The sequence below is a fragment of the Canis lupus genome, chromosome 3 (assembly GCF_011100685.1).
Source record: "Canis lupus familiaris isolate Mischka breed German Shepherd chromosome 3, alternate assembly UU_Cfam_GSD_1.0, whole genome shotgun sequence".
NCBI lineage: Eukaryota > Metazoa > Chordata > Mammalia > Carnivora > Canidae > Canis > Canis lupus.
Window position 1 is genome coordinate 78,316,164 of NC_049224.1, and position 12,659 is coordinate 78,328,822.

The following is a 12,659-nucleotide window of genomic DNA, read 5'->3' on the forward strand; positions in this document are numbered from 1 at the left end:
TATAAGATATTTTAAGACAGAGGAGTAGTTAACAGCATCCCATTACTTCTACTTAAATCAATGAAAGAAAGACTTATGATTTATTTTAGTTTTCATTATTCCTTTCTTCTTGGAATACCTATCTTTACCACCTCTGAAGATCTATCTCTTGTTTCTGCTTTTATTATTCAATCTTCTTAATTTAAAATTTTCCTCTTCTTTAATATCAAACCTTTCATGAAAGCAAGGACCATAATTGACTGATATTTACATACCTGTGTTTACTAATAGGTAACAACACAGTAAATATCAAAATATGAACACAGCACGTAAGACTCTTTAATACTGAGATGCCAAACATCTAATCCAAATAAAGATGTATCCACAATTCACATTTTCACAGCCAATGCTCCATATTAATAAATACAGATTCGAAATGTGTTTTTAATAATTTTGCTTTTGAATCATTAAAAGTATCATTTTCTCTTTTCATTTTTTAGAGCCCTTTTTTTGTTTTGTTTTATTTTTTCCTCATTTTTACACATTAAAAAGTTCATAGATACTAGTGGCTTAGAATGTCATTAAACTAGTTCAGATAATAAAGACCAATCAGAACTAAAACACTAAATGAATGAAAACTAGAGCCAAATTTAGAAACTGCCTCCTCTTCACCAGTAACCAGATTAAAAAAAAAAAAAAAAAGATTGTATTATTCTTCACAGCAATTGCTGTTCTGCTCTAATGTGGTTCATATATTTCTGCCTAACACCATGTAATAGTCACTGACTCTCCGGAGGAGAGTATACTTCCCCATCCCACTGCTGTCAGGTTTGAGCATGTAACCTACTTACTTAGTGTGTTAATCAGCTCGGGCTGCCACAACAAAATACCCAGACTGGGAGGCTGAAACAACAGAAATGTATTTTCTCAGTTCAGAAGGCTAGAAATCCAAGATCAAGGTTGGATTTCCTTTTTTTTTTTTTTTTTTTAAGGTTGGATTTCCGAGGAGACTTTTCTTTCTGGCTTGCAGACAGCTGTCTGTATGGCCTTTCCTCAGCATCTTTGTTCTCCCTCTCTTCCTTTAATGACACCCACCAGTCATAGTGGAATGGAGCCCCCACATTTGTGACTATTAACCTCAATCACCTCCCTAAAGCCCCTATTTCTAAACGCAACCATGCTGGGAGTTAGGGATTCAATATTTTGGGGGAAGAGGGGCACAATTTAGTCCTTAACAGTTGGGATAATGAAATCTGAATGAAGGTAATACTTGCAAATTCTGAGTAAAAGATTGAAGAGCCGTTACAATACTACTTCTGGCACTGAATGCAGTGGTTGGCTTTTGCCCACAAATAATGATAGGATTATATTGCTAAGGTGCTCCATGTAGAATTATTCCTTAAGGCCATTATGGAAATGTTAGGATATCCAGGCATTGGTTTATAATCTACTATATAGTTGGTCATAACAAATGTATTGACAGATGTGGCCAGCTGAGTCAAATTTGATGGTATCATGTGGTTAGCTATTCAGCAGCAGCTGATAATTTTTTGGAATCTACTGTTTTCATTTCGTTTCGTTCCCATATGAAACTGCCCAAACTTCCTAATGTGTCTGGTTTGTGTAGAGTTATCTTTCATAAAAGTAATTGATTCTAAAATGGAAAAAAAAAAAAAAGATTTAAGAGCCAATTCATGGTTCTACTACAGCTCCCTTCTCTGCCATTAGGCCAGCATGTACTTAGGAGCTGCTGCCTTTTCACTCTGAACTCTGGATTAAGAAGGAGGTAGAACAAAGAGGTAGACTGTTCATAACTAACATGTAACAAGAAAAAGAAGTAGACATTTTCTCCTACTAAGATTCTGAAACTGTCAGATCTGTTGATGCCACAGCTTAGCTTAGCAAAAACTTTGATAAAGGAATTAGTTATCAGAAATAGAAAACTGTTTTTTAAACAATTTGGCTTTTGCTTTGGGGTCAGGCCTTAGGCTGCAGAAATTTATTATTAGAGGCTGAAGGAAATCCAGAGACAAACGATTTGGTAAAAATGATACCTGAAGGTACTTAAAAGGCAATTGATTAAGCAAATGGGCTCATGGACTATCTTTCTCAACCATTATTACCTGCATTTGAAAATAGTGCTATGAGAGAAAGATAAGAAAGATAAGACAAGAAAGAAAGATAAGGTATAAAGGGATTGGTCATTGAGCAAGGAATGTTAAAAAAGAAGAGAGAAAAATCCAGAAATTCTGGGACATACAGGATTAAAAGATGTTACATATTTCTCCTATCCAACTGATAAGAGATAATTTGAGACACGTTTTGAGTGACAAAGGCCAATTAGAATTTAGCCTTTGATTTAAAAAAAATTAAGAGTGTAGCCTTCATAATCTTGTTGAAATCAATTAAGTGAGCAACAGCCAGTAATTCTTTCCATTTGGACAAAAGGGCTCAGAAAAAAAGAAACTAATGATGTACCTCTTATGTGAAAGCTTGGAAATTTAAGTAACCTATAATTTAATTTAGAGATAGAGTTGCATATGGAAAAGGATCATGGATGCAACTATAGGAAATTAAGTTTGCTGTAATAAAATTAATATTTACACAAGTTCATTACAGTTTTAACGAATTATACTACCAAAAGAGCCACCATTCTGGATTAAAAGAGACTAGGACCATTTGATTTTACATTTTGGCCTGCCAATATTCTATAAACAGAGAAGAGGCTGGTAAAGTGTCCTACCCCCATGGAGAATATATTCCCCATGCCCTATATGCCTGCTCCAGATTTCTTCCAGGAAAATAAAGAAAAAGAAATAATCTCCCAGAGGTTGTCATCAAACACTGTGGGAAACACTGGATAGGGGAGATACTGCTAGGAACTTTGAAGGAACAGTAACACCACCAGCAAGATGTCACAATGATCAGATCTACTCTGAGCATTCTAGTCTACTATTTCATGAATGGAAGCCTATGAGTCGTATGTGTGTGTATGAGAGACAGAAAGAGGGACAGAGAGGAAGAAAGAGAGAGATAGAGAGATGTTGGGAGGGAGAGAGAGAGGAATTATTCAAAAAATAGACTTTTTTATTCTTTCACAACTTCACAATATGGTTTATAGCATGTTCTACTTTTCTGACACTTCTATTTTACATGTGTTGTGGTAGATTTCTTTAAAGTCATTCAACCTTTTACCTCTTCCTCTTCTCTTACCCTCTTCCAACTCAGCCTATTTCCCTCAAACTCATGCTTACACACACATGTCTTTTAGTAACAGAGAAGAAAGCACTGGGTTTCCAGTTTCTACAGTACAGCTAGCAGCTAATAGGGCAAGTAGACAATGACCTCCATGTAGAAATACAAAGAAGATACCGTGTAGAACTCTCTGTCCAAACACAAAGAAACTCTTGTTAATCCTCCCATAGTACATCTTTTTCTTTTTTTAATATTTAATACCTGTTTGTTTTCCAGTTGTATCAAAATAATATTCGGATGGCATGGGAATACTTTTTTCCCATTTGTATTATACATTTAAATTTTTGTTAAGGGCTTCTTGGTGGTTAATCAGTGAAGCATCTGCCTTTGGCTCAGGTCATGATCCCAGAGTCCTGGGATTGGTCCCCTCATTGGGATCCCTGCTCAGTGGGGAGCCTACAACTCTCACTCTTCCTGGCTCATGCTCTCTCTCACTCACTCTCAAATAAATAAACAAAATCTTAAAAAATAATTTTTTGTAAATATATTATATAAATATTCAAATTGAAATAAAAAAATATCCCAGTGTTTCTCAAGAGAGCAGGACATCTGGCTTGCGGGTAGGCCTTTTTGTTTCCAATGAGGTGAAAGAGTGATTTAAAAATGGATGATATCGACAAGAGCAAGAGGATTTTTGTCCAGAAGTGGAAAAAGTGCCATAACATGGAAAAAGGAGGCAAGCACAAGACTGGGCCAAATCTCCATCGTTTATTTAGTCAGGCCTCTGGATTTTCTTAACCTGGATGCCAACAAGAACAAAAGCATTACCTGGGTAGAGGAGACACTGATGGAGTATTTGGAGAATCCCAGAAAGTACATCCCTGGAAAAAAAAAAAATGGTCTTTGCTGACATTGAGGAGACAGGGGAAAACACAGACTTAGTAGCTTACCTTGAAAAAGCTATTAAAGGAAGTAATAGTTGACCACTGCTTTATGTATTACAAAACAAAAATGTCTCATGACTTTTTTCATGTGTACCATATTTTAAAAAAAATTATCTCTTTATTTCTTTGAGAGAGAGTGTGTGTGCAAGAGAGAAAGTATGGGCAGGGGGAGAGGCAGAGGGAGAGGGAGAAGCAGACTTCTCACTGAGCAGGGAGCCTAACATCAGGCTGGATCCCAGGACCCCAGGATCATGACCTGAGCCGAAGCTTCCGCAAACACTTCACTGACTGAGCCACCCAGGTGCCCCTCATGTGTACCATATTTAAATTGACCACATACATCAGAATTCAGATCATGAATCTCTGATAGAATATTTCTTTTGGACAGTCCTTATTTAATAAGTTTGGCCTGTGGTTAAAAGAATATGACTGGCTTTTTGAACTTTGATAGTCGTTTTGGTTCAGCAAGTACTGTCACTCTTTTCCCCTTCTAAAAATATGATTGTAAGTGATTAATAATGTTCAACTTTTCACAGAATTGATAAAAGCTATGTCTAAACATGTAAGAAATCGGTCTTATATTTAGATGTATATAACTGGTTATATTAACTATGTCAATATAATTAAAATTCCCTGCCTCTAAAATGTTGCCTTTTCCTTAATATAAGGCATTGTAATGTGGTTTATGTATAATATTAAATAAAAAAAAATATTTAGCACTTCTCATATTTTATAGATGATCTGTAAGTTCAGATTCTTTTAAAATTCAGTGTAACAAGATATACCAGCATTAGAAGGCTTAAAGTAGAGGAAATACCTCATTAGTACAAATTTGTAAATTATGCAGTAAGACTTAAGAAAATTAAAAACAAAATCACAAAAATAATGCTCTTCTATAGAGTGTTTGTTGTTTATTGGTTCCTTTAATTTGACATAGTGGTGTTTCATTTACTGTACTATTGAAGTGGTTTCTTAGTACAATGATGAAATATATTTAATATTACAGAACATTTATCTGTTAGATATCACACTGCTGAAGTTACACTTATGGGTAATATTAAGGAGTCTATTTCTCTACAATGTGAAAACTAATGGGAGTTCAAAGAGTAAAAGCCATATTACATCCCAGTTCTCTGTTACACTAAGCTCGTCTGAGAATTATTTTTCAACTACGTATTGAGTAAGTTGTTTATTGTTAGGGGCCTCTGTTGAAGAGGTGAGGAGTGGTTGTAATTGAAGGTGTTTATCTTGGAAGGTTCTGGGAGATTGGGAAAGAAGAGGTCCCAGCACTGAGCCAGTGGGAATGGAATTCAGTGATTGGAAGGTAGCACGATGGGAAATAAGATACAATGAAGGAGACAAAGCCAACAGAAGCAGAGACATAGAACAAGCTTTGAACAATTGATAGGAAAAAAAAATCTAGCCTATTGTACTGATGTGCCTAAGCAATATAGTTGCAAAATTGCAAAAGGTAGGCAGCTCATTTAGAGATCACACAGGGATTTTAAGTGATAAGTAGCAGAGTCAAATTCAATAAAGAAAAAAAAAAAAAACACCCTGCATTTTACCTTACAATTAGTTTCAAGTTTGAATCAGATACTCATCTGATTCAAAATATATTTTGCTTGATATAAAGCAAAATAATCACATACTTTAATTCAAGTTAAGAAATATTTACTGATAACTTTTTATATGCATGTGGAAAATAATAGTAACTGAAAGAATAAGACAGACTCTGACTTTCAGAAACTTGCAAACCAATTTCCAGGGATATAATAAAGGTTGAGAAAGGTAAAAACATATTTTAAGCAAATACCACAATAGAGATACACAGTGAGCAGTATAGTGATTTATTGGATCTATCGGAGGAAGCCAATATACTTAGTTGGAACCCAAAAGCTTTTCTTAAAAGATATGGCATTTGATACGGTCAATAAAAGAGGAAAAAATATTAAAAATAGGAAATAGTGTATACATATTCCATGCAGGGAAAAATGTTTAGACCATATCTCAGAAATAGAAAAGCACAGGATTTATTTGTTCTGATTTGTCAAAATAATAATTATATATATGCATTCATATGCATATATAATTATCATTATATGTATTATATAAATATATATACTACATATGCATCATATGTACACACACACAAACTAAAAAAAGACTGACAAAATAGATTGAGATTCCTGATGTTTTTTTCCCCTCATTACCTTTTCCTAAACTAATAATAATAAACTCTACTCTCTTGAACACATAAAACAGATTTGGTCAATAAAAATTCACTCCACTTATTACAGTGATTGTACATTTATTCTTTTTTCCATTCAACCTACCAAAAGACATCGAGTGCTTGCCATAAAATAGGAAATACATAGTGTTGGCATGAATAAATAAAATCTCTAGCTTCACCAAACTTATACTCTAATGAGGGAAATAGAATAACTTGTGATGGAGAGAATAGAGGTACTGGAAAAATTATACAAAAGTCTTTCTGAGGAAATAACATTTAAATGGCAAACTGAAAAATACAAGGAGTCACTTATGGCAAGAGCCAAGGAAAGAACTGCCCAGTTGTGAGTGTGAGGACATTCTGTGGCAAATCACAGGCAACAATAACCTTGGTAAACTGATTACAAAAATGGTTGCAGTGCTCCCCTCTCTCTGTCTCTATGTGTTGTTATATTATATTCCAACTCTTTCTATCATGTGGTAGAACCTATTTCCCCTTCATGTGAATAGGAACTAGCTTTACAACATCCATTGGCCAAGAGAATATGGCACAAGTGACTTTGTGTCAGTTCCTGTGTCAGGCTTTGACACCTTACTCATGTTCTTGGGAATCTTGGTACTTGCATGAGAACAAGCCCAAAGTAGCTTGTTGGAGGATAAAAATTCTGAGGAACTTAGTTGATTCAGTTTGTTGGCCACAGATATGGGCCAAGATCAGCTAAGCTGAGCTGCAACCGACCTGTTAGATGACCATGAATATGATGGAGTAGGCATGTTAGCTAGATAATGAACTGAAGACAAGATGGTGGTAACAGTGGTTTGTGATTTCCCGGGATTATCAGAGCAAGAACAGCAGATGCAGAAAGCATGAACTCCCTTTCCAGCTTGTCGTTCTGCAGTAACCTATAGCTTCATTATAACATGTTTACCTTGTGGTTTCAGTGCACACACACACACACACACACACACCTCATAGGTGAAAATGGGCATGATGGTTCCAGCAAGAATCTTGTAGGGCCCAAAGCTCACCCTCCTGACCAGTAGAAAGAGTCTCTAAGATGACTGGAAACAACCTCGGTGGGAGATTGCCCTACCTATGACCTGTGAAAAAAATGAAAGAGAAGGCACTTCAAAGCCTGGTGCACTTGACCCCTCGAGGTCATCCTCAGCTCCCATCTAGAGAGTGTATTGACCTTAACAAATGGCTTTGTGCTCACCACTTTCATTCTGGCTGTCTTTATTGAACATTAATCCTCATGTAAATCTTCATAAGGAATCCAAGAAGCCAGGCCTCCATTCACACAATGCAGGATCTCCCACTGGTAACAGATGCTTGCGTGAGCCCAGGCAGTATCAGTCAAGCCTGGTCCAGATCAAGAGAACCAGAGAACCAACCTGTGCAATCTTGAGCGACAATAAATTGCTGTTTAAGCTACTAAAAAAAAATTTAGAGATTTATTTATGTATTTATTCATGAGAGATACACAGAGAGAGGCAGAAATACAGGTAGAGGGAGAAGCAGGCTCCTCACAAGGAGCCCAATGTAGGACTTGATCGCGGGACTGACTGGGACCATGCCTGAACCAAAGGCAGATGCTCACCCTGAGCCACCCAGGCATCCCAAAGCCATTAAATTTTAAGGTGATTTATTATTCAGCAACTGATATTTTCCATGGTCTCTTCTGCAAGAAAATATATTTAATTTTACATTTCAAAATTTTTCAAGTTGGTTCAGATGCTTAGCATTAATGACTTAAACATTTTCTGCTGTATATTGTTTTGTTGTTGTTGTTGTTTGTTTTTATCCTTAGACTGATACTCTGATAAGATAATTGCTACTTTTCAAAACATCATGTCTTTATACAACAGTTTCCAAGATAGGAAGAAATAACATTTCTTCTCCTCATTTCTATTTTGTTCAGAAAGAAAAAAATATATATATCCTACTCAGAAGTCCCTCAGTATATTTCTTAAAACTTTGTTGGCCAAGACCTGGTTACTCAGTTCTAATGCATTACATATATAAAAGAAATTGGAAAGAAATTGACAGGCTTGCCTTATTATGATTTGTTCCATGGACAGGTTACCACCTCAAACAACAGTAAACATCCAAAAATTAAAGAAGGTGAAGAAAGCTAACAGCTAAACTACAAAGAACAAAGGGGGAAAAAGTAACTTTAAAAAAAGTTTCTGTTAATTATCTCATAGGCAGCATATCTGAAAAAGTACAGAGAATAGAGAAAATCAGTTACAATGGTCTTGGAGAAGGGGGACAGGGTCCATTCATACTAGCGGCCATGGTAGAGATTTTGGAATTTTTAAGTGGGAGGGAATGTTACAGCAGCATTTAAAGTGAGTGAGGAATGGATCTTAGGTGAATAATATACGAGAGTAGGAACAAAGAAGAATTGGGAGGATATTTTCCTAAGTCCAAGTGAAAGAATAGGACTAGTGTGACTCAGACTAGAGTAAAAGTATAAACAGAAAACATAAATGGAGTCAGGATGAGTTTGAGCAGAAGTGGATGGATTCTTGCTTATTTTAAGGGCAGACTTACTGATAAAGTACATTCTGTGAAGGAACTAGAGCACTGAAGATTGGTTCCAATGTTTCTGCGTCACTGCAGTTCATGGCCTGGTCATTTCCGAAAACATATAACAACTGGTGCGAGGTTTGGAAGACAGAATGAATGTTTCAAATATTTTAAGTTTAAAACATCTATTAGACATTTAAGTGGAAATAGTCAGAAAGTGATTAAACACATTTATATCTGCTGAGGATTTATGAATGGAAATAGACATATGATCGAGCAATTCCATTATATATATATATATATAATGGAATAATAATATCCATTGTTATTCTGGGATAATAATATCCCAGAAATTATATATATATATATACACCTCAGAAATTGAAAGCTGACCTTTGAGCATACATTTGTACATCAATATTTATAGCAGCATTATTTGTAGTATCCCAAAGGTGAAAACAACCTACATGTACTTCAGTGGATAAATGGATAAACAAAATGTGGTATAGACATAAAATGGAATATTATTCAGCCTTAAAAATTAATTAAATTCTGATACATGCTACAACATAGGTGAACTTTGAAGTCATTATGCTAAGTAAAATAAACCAAAAACAAAAAGACAAATACTGTATGATTCCACTGACACGAAGAACCTATAATAGTTAAATTTATAGAGACATAAAGTAGAATAGTGATTATCAGGTTCCTTGAGGAAGGAGGAAGGAGGAATTATTATTTAATGGATATAAATTTTCAGTTTCAGAAAATGAAAAAGTTTTAGAGATACTTGGTGGTGATAGTTGTTCAACAATCTGAATGTAGTGAATGCCACTGAACTGTACACTTAAAATAAGTAAAATGGTAAATTTTATGTGTGCTTATTTCATTTTTTAAAGATCTATTTATTTATTTGCAAGAAAGAGACAGAGAGCACAAGTGGGAGGGACAGAGGGAGAAGGAGAAAGAATCCTATCAAGCTCTGTGCTGAATGTGGAGCCTGCCTTGGGGCTAAATCTCACAACCCAGAGATCATGACCTGAATGGAACCCAAGAATTTCACCACTCAGGTGTCCTGTGTGCGTATTTTAGCACGAAAGCAAGTAACTGCATAAACTGACATGAGACATCTTGTATTTGATATTGTTTTCACCTTACTCTTTCTAAGTTGAAATAAGCAGTACTACCACTAAATGCCTATTGCAAAATAGACTCAACTTTTTTTTCTTTCTGAGAGGAGTCCCATTTTAAAATGTAATATTATTAGTTTTATTAGAACTAACACATGTGGATATATCATGAGTCAAACAATACAAAAATAAGGTAAAACTGTCAAAGTTCTTGAAATCTAAGAGTTCTCCAGAAAAAAAAAAATAAAAATAAAATTTGGGCTTATTCCTCTTGCTATATTCCTTTAGTGTTGATTCATCGAGTTACTGAATCTTATTGATTTTATTTCCACAATATTCATTTTGTTCTGTATTCCTTTTCTTTTTTTTCATGTTTTAAAACTTTTTATTTGCATATGTAAAAACTGTGCATTGCAATAATTAAAATTCTTTGAATAAAAAAATGGCACTGATTAAACTGACTTTTTTTTAGATCAAAACATTTATTTTTTTGTTACAAAAACAAAAAAAAATCCAAACAGGTAATGAAATAAACATTTTTTTTAGTGTCTCATCCTGGCTTCTCTGTTCTAGAATTTAATAAACAATTCATGTTTAGGTTGCTTCAACTCTTCTTCTGGATGCTATGGGATCTCCATCTTACAACCATGTTTCTCTAGTTCAGCTCATAACTGATTGGAGAAGTCATCCTCTACGTTGTCATCATCCCAATTATCCTTCCAGACAAGCCTGAAGGATGCCATGGACCAGTTTTGTTTTTACACTAGATTTCACCATGGTTCCACCCAGCTTCTTCCTCCACCAGTGACTGCGCAAACTGGAGTTCGCTTGCGCATTGGCCTCTACATTTCTTCTCTAATTTCATTTGAATCACAGCTCTCCACGAAAGCACTGAAGTTATCTCATGGAATTATTGAGAATCATTAGTTTAAAGTCCTAAAGTGTCTGGGATCACAAATGTGTAATGCATCACCATATCTGTAATGCCTAACATAATTCCAATCACATCACAGTTGTGTAATAAATACGTGTTTAAATAAATGAACTACTCTGTGGTTCTACTTCCTTGTTCTTTCTTGTTCTATCTTCCTTCATCCTTTCAAATTGAGTTTTGTATGTGATGGATAAGGGAAAAAAGGAAGGAAATGAAAAAACATATTATGGAAATGTCTTAAGAACCCAGGTGAGAATTAGCAATAAATGGGGCCTTGCTGAAAAATACATGAAGCACTTGGGTGGAATCACACACTCTAAAAACAGAGCAAAATCTCAGACTACATTAAGAGAAACAGATTTTCCTAAATATGAAAAGTAATAGTTTCCCTTCACTCTACTCTGTGCTAATAAAATTACCCAGAGTCTTTTATTCAATTCTGGACAACACGTTTGGAGAGAAGCATTGACAAAATTCCTGAATTGAATGGAGTTGGATGTATTTGCTCAGTTCCAATTGAATTTGACAAGCGGGAAAGTGATGTTTGCAGAGCAGATAAAGAATATTTGAAGTCCAGAAGAGCTGATTACACAGATGACCCCAAGAACCACGGTGAATGAGGCTGTACATATGAGATGCACCTTTCTTTCGCACTTTCAAAACTGGAATATTGCTTTGATTGTTCTGACAAACACAATCATCCCCAACGGTCTTTAAAAATTCCTATTACGATTCATAAGGTCTTGGAGTCTGGTGAGTGATTATTGGTATCTTGTGATCATTTTCCTGGCAATTCTATAACCCTTACTCACCTCCTCCAGCCATGTGTCCCCATTCAAAGTCTCATGCTTCTTTCTTGAAAAATCAGTTAATAACTTGCCTTCCTACAACCAGCTATTTGTAAACTTCTTTATCTAATATCGTTTATAATTCATTCACACAGAAAAGATAAAGTACCTGGACATTTTCTAAAGTAAAACTAAGAATTTTAGTAATCTTATCAAGGTAAGTTTTAATCTTTTTTTTTTTTTTTTTTTTTTTTTAAGATTTTGTTTATTTCACAGAAAGAGAGAGCACAAGCAGAGTGAGTGGCAGGCAGAGGGACACGGAGAGGAGAAGTCTCCCAATGCAGGACTCAGCCCCAGTACCCTAGTGATATGGGAGAGCTTGGTTCGGTCTTATGGAATCAAAGAATGAATCTCAGGGACAATAGCAAGTGAGCAAATGATAGAAGTTTATTAAGCAGATATACAGAGAAAGCTTTCAAAAGTGAGAGGGGTCCTAACATGGTTGCCACTGAGGGCTTTTATGGTCAGTCTTTTATAGGAAACTGACCAGGGAACTTGGTAAATTTCTTGTTAATATCAGAGTAGATTGGTAAATATCATGTCTATATTTAGAACAAACATGGTGGACTTGTAACTATCATAATAACAAATAAGACATTCTTGTAAATTTCATGAGCCCAAACAAGGTGTTCCCTCCTCTTTGGTTAATATCTCCTCCCTAACACTTCTCCACATCTGGGATTTCTGTGAGGCTAGTCAGGCCTTGAGATTCTTGTGCCATCTTGGTTTGACCAAAGATTATTGATAACACCTTAATGACATATTTCTTTGTAGTCTGGTGAGTTTCTGTGATTACTTAGTAGCCATTAAAGGGGGATACTCCCTAACATTTTGGAGCTAAGGAGGCAGGTATTTTTGTTGGTG

The 12,659-nt window shown here is 35.4% G+C and overlaps 1 pseudogene; it reads left to right on the plus strand.

Moving 5' to 3' along the window:
* Window positions 1-3,783: 3,783 nt before the first annotated feature.
* LOC100685522 lies at window positions 3,784-4,157 on the plus strand (annotated as a pseudogene).
* Window positions 4,158-12,659: the final 8,502 nt, after the last annotated feature.